Here is a 5178-nt window from a genome sequence, read left to right on the forward strand (position 1 = left end):
TACATAATTAACAACATATGAAACAAAATCCCCACTTAAAAACCAAGACCACATCCAGTTAATGTTCTTCCAGTTTGTTTAAAATCAACTGCTCATTCAATCTGGAGAAAATTTATGGATATTGGTGAAACTCTTCAAGAGTGCTTCAAATTACTTAAATGAAAGGTGGCGATAAAACAACACAATTCATTTTCTAAACTTGACACTACTGTTTTACAGTTTCTCTTTAAAAAAAAAACCTAAATACTGCAGAATAACTGAGACTAAGTGGCCACCCATTCTTGCAGCAACCATCTGAGAGAATCTAAAAATCTTGCAGTAGGAGATGAATAATGATTGTAAGCATTTTAATAGGTTTATGCCCATCTTCAAAAGGGATGTAGCCTTGAGTAATAATAGATTCAGAGATTTTCAACTCTCAAAAATTTGCAACTGATAAGACACAATTTCGCAAGGATCTGCCCAATGTATATGACAAACATCTAAATTAAGGCTTTTACAGGTAGATGGTCAAGTCTATGGGTGGGCAATGCTGTATTTCCACAAAGCATTTCTAGATTCCATTGTTACCCAACTTGTAAACCAGAAGATGTGCTGACGTAGGTGGGTAGGAGCTTCAAGGGCTAACAATGAAACAACCAGAAGGTATGCTTGTAAATAAACAGGTTCTAAAGTAAGAGTTGCCAGTGAAACAACTGAGGGGATGCCCCACATCATGCAGAGAGGAAATGTGGTTTGCACCTCCTCAAAGGGACGGGCTTTTACAAAAGCAAAAATAACTGAACTTCAGTTCAAGATTTAGAGACTTTAAAGTTTAGAGCTGCATCAAAGTCAGTGGTTTTCACACTTGAGCTTGCAAAAGACACCTAGAGGACACTTGTGAAAATGCAGACATCTGGGCCTTGTACCCAGAGATTCTAATTCAGGTGATGCAAGTGGTCCAAGCATCCGCTTTTGAGAAACATTGCTCATAGTAAATAGCAACAATCTTTGATTAAGAAGCCAAGATGTCCAAGAAATTACACCAATAATTTCATTACCTACACACAAACCCCTCAGGAGACTTCACCATAGCAATGTAAAGAGCAAATTTATCCCTGATTAAATTTCCTTTTCTTTTTCAACTGAAACTTTGAAATTAATTAACATTTAATAATGATTGTACCAATTCTGAGGTAAAAGGAAGAGCACCAGGGATCTTAATTCCGAATAACAGAATTCCCTAGGAGATCCAAGCTACATAGATATTAAATTTCACCTGCAGTTAAGTAATGTTACAGAGTTGTAGTGCAAAGGATCTTGTTTCAGTTTTTGTATACTTTCCATACTTCTACTATATGATGTAATTTTTCCAATTAGTGTTCCAAAAAGAAAATAATCTACACCCTTCTCAGGATTTTTAGATATCAACATTTCATTTTACAGTGATACCCAAAAGTTATTAATTTCCTTTTGGAAGCTGGAGACAAACATCTTTATTAAAGATGCTACCAAAATTTCGGCAAATGTTTCAAAGTAGATTTGTAAACATAATGCTTCCCTTCTCAACTGGCAGCACTTTGAAAAGACAATACAATAAGACAACACAAATGAACTAATGAATTAACAGTAGTTCAAAATCCTTACATTTTTGACCATATAACTTATGTTCCCACTTGATAAAATAAGTGATAGTTGAAATCAAAGTCAACAGATACACACCATGAAATGAAAGTTTGTGCTGTTTGATGAATCACAGTATGGTATGGTTAAATATACCTGCTCTTTCTTATATTCCTGGTACCCAGGATGAAAAAAAAAATCCTTAAATACACATTTCATGTAAATTATAACTTCTTTGCATATTTCTCTTCAAAAAATACTTTATAGCAGTATATAAATAGGTTACCTACACATTTAATTTTATAATTTTGCCCCAATTTTGCCCAACATTAATAAAGCTGACAAACTGTTGAAATGGAAATACTTTTGTTTTTCACAATAGAAGTAACAATTTGACAGGGGAAAAAAAACAAATCTACAGTAACATTCATCAGTTGTATAACCTAAGCATTTGGCCACTAAGAGTAGCAGCTTTCTTTCCCTCCATGCATGCTCACATCCACACAACCTCTACACATATACAGCTCAAGCACATGCTTCAGGTGCTGATAGGCTACAGTGTGCTGCTTCCCATTACTTACATAAAGTGGGAAGCAGTATAGCTAATGATTATCCACATATGCACACAACTAGCAAACACCTTAAGACAACCATTGCCATAGGGAGGTTAACTTGCAGGGCAGATTTATTGTTCTAGATCAAGTCAGCCTGTCTATACATATGTGTATATTTATCTATATACATACACAAACACTTTTCTATGTTTTAACCCTCCAAAACAATGCTTTAATTTTTTTATTTTGTGCAAATTTCTACATATTCTACCATTTAAGGCAAAGAGTTTGCATTAAGAAAGGTCAGAATATAGGCTTTTCACTTTGCACATTACTGTTTTTTGGTTTTTGTTTTTTTATGCACACAACTTTGAAATGTGGAACTGGGTCCCCAATATCTAAAAGAAAATCATTTTTAATAAAAAAACACAAGTTTTTGAGGAAAACAATGATACGAATTATAGATACTAGACCTCCAATATCTACCTGAAAAATTTCTTATTGACGAACATGAATCTTAAGGGGAGAAAAAGGACTACAATAAGCAGCTTCAAAAATGCAAGGAAGGGAATGTGGCTCAATCAATTGCGCTCCCATCTATCATATGGTTCAATTCCCGGGGCCTCCTGGTAAAGGCAACGTGGCCCATGCACGCAGAGCTGATGCAGCAAGATGATGCAACAAAGGAAGATGCAGAGGAGAGACAGAGACACAGCAGACTGGGGAGCTGAGGTGGCTTAAGTGATTGAATGCTTCTCTCCCACATTGGAGGTTCCAGGATCAGGTCACGGTGCCTCCTGAAAAGAAGACAAGCAGACACAGAAGAACGCACAGCGAATGGACACAGAGAGCGGACAACAAGCACAGGTGGCAAGGAGGGGGGAATAAATAAAAATAAATATTTTTTAAAAATGCAAGGCAGCAAAGTAAATTGGAAAAAAAAAGGAACTAAAGTTTACTAATACTGAAACTTCCAACAAGTAAAGTTTTATCTTTTTAGAATCTTAGAGCAACTCATTTGGAATTTTAAATAAATAAGCTTAAGTTTATTCACATCTTCAGGTCCCAGCAGAGTTCTAGTGCCATGACTCTGCTTGCTATTGGTCAAATTCACCTATGAGTCTTTTGATGTGAGCCAGCTTGTTAAGAAGATATCCACATCTATATTTTTCATCATGGTAATTGGGACTAGATTGCTTGATCTTCTGATATTCTTGTAAAACTTCTTCATAAACATTCTGATATTCTTTGAGCTCAGAGAAAGGCATTTTAGTTGTGCATCCAGTTTGATAAATCTAGCTACAGACTCCATTCTGGTAAGTAAGGCCCTGTACTCATACTTAGCATTGAAGTCCTCCTTGTAATTCTGGCATTGCTCATAGGAGACAAGAGCAATATATTTTTTCAAATAATGTGAGAGTTCAATTGTTGAAGAAGCCTTTGTGGAGGTACCGCAACTCTCTTGGAATTGGAATTCGGACCAGAGTTATTTAGCTTGGCAATTTCCTCTTCTCTTTTCAGGTCCTCCTTCTTTTCTTCCATGGTCTCAACGTCATGCTTTTTTATTTGGTCCTTTTCCCTGTAATTTTTAGATTTCTTCTTGGACTTTTTGTGAGATATTGAATGGTTTTCTTCCATAGGCTTTGGACACTTTAATAGAACTGAATCAGGGGGTAAGGATTCCACACAAGTCCTAGAGGTGTACTTATCTTGCTGGTCCTAATAGATAATACTATTTTGACTAAAACTAACAACAGGTAGGTCTTGAGTGTCCCCGCCTTCTGGAGTGCTAGGGGAATTGGAGTTAGAATTTACAGTCTGAGGAGGATTTGCAATGGGGGAGGTGGGTTGAAGACAGCAGTAGAGAGGCAGGGGTGGCAGCGGATGCGCAGGGCAGTGGGAGACTTTCAGCAGACTTTTCACTGGTGGGAATCAAGTGACCATTTAGTGTTGCTGTCCTGTCAGGTGAGATATTTGGGCTTTTAAAATTTATTAAAGGATAAATGAAATCTTAATACAAATGCAGTTTCTGAGAAGATGCAGCCTCTCTACTAGAACATTTGGGAGATTCCAAATGGCTGGTGCCAGCAGTATTCCAAGATGGATTTAGTTTTCTAGAGAGCACCAACTCCAATGACCGTCTGTCTGTATCCAGACCAGTCTCTCTGAAGATCTTTAAAAACAAATCCTTTAAGGTATATGACAGGTCCTTAGGATTCAGATTGGCTACGTGTTGCAGAATTGCTCCGAGGCAGTTCTTATATTTTTCATTTACACCTTCTTTCTGCAATCGAGCAACCAGCTCAGGTTTCTTGTAGGCCTTCAGTGCCAGTGAGTGAAATCAGTCCGTCCCTATATAGCCGCTGAGTAACACTGCAGCTGCTGTGTCTTTCGAATTGTATTTGCAGGGCTCATGGGAGTTGACCTTTTACTCTCAGGTAAGGCATCTGAAACAGCTTGAGGTGCTTTCCAAATTTGCACTCTTTTCCCTACATATGGTCCACCAGATTTAACTTCTGTGCTAGGGTTGCGGGATTCCTCCTCAGCCTGGGTCATTCTTTCGCGTGTCATCTGATACGAGTCGTTACACAAACTGTAATCCGGTATAAATCCCAGGCAATTGAGATGGGAGGCTCCTGAGCTGGAGAATGCTTGCGGGATGTAGTCAAGGCTGCCTTAAGGGTTGTGTTTACCCACATTTGACAAATAGAAGTTAAAGTTGTGCACTTTATTGGGGGATCATTTTTGGGAATTCTGACAAGCCCTTGGACCCCGTGGAATTGAAGTGAAGGTCGAAAAGTTTCTTGCGGTTCTGGTAGATCTCAAGGGGCCGGATCGCCGTCTCGTTGAGCTTCACATACAGCACGGTGACCTTGTCCTGCCCTAGCAGGCCCGCCGCCACCTTAAGCTCCCCGGGGAGCCCTCGCCGCCGCTCCGAGGGCTCTGAGCTCCGCGACCCCGCGGCTGTCCCCGCTTCTGCAACCCCCACGCTACAGCCATCTGGCTGCTGACGTACCGTCAT

General features: G+C 39.1%; 1 pseudogene; it reads right to left on the minus strand.

The window, feature by feature from the left end:
• Nucleotides 1–3232: 3232 nt before the first annotated feature.
• Nucleotides 3233–5178, minus strand: LOC101427463 (RNA polymerase II elongation factor ELL2 pseudogene; annotated as a pseudogene).

Source organism: Dasypus novemcinctus, chromosome 2, assembly GCF_030445035.2.
Source record: "Dasypus novemcinctus isolate mDasNov1 chromosome 2, mDasNov1.1.hap2, whole genome shotgun sequence".
Lineage (NCBI taxonomy): Eukaryota > Metazoa > Chordata > Mammalia > Cingulata > Dasypodidae > Dasypus > Dasypus novemcinctus.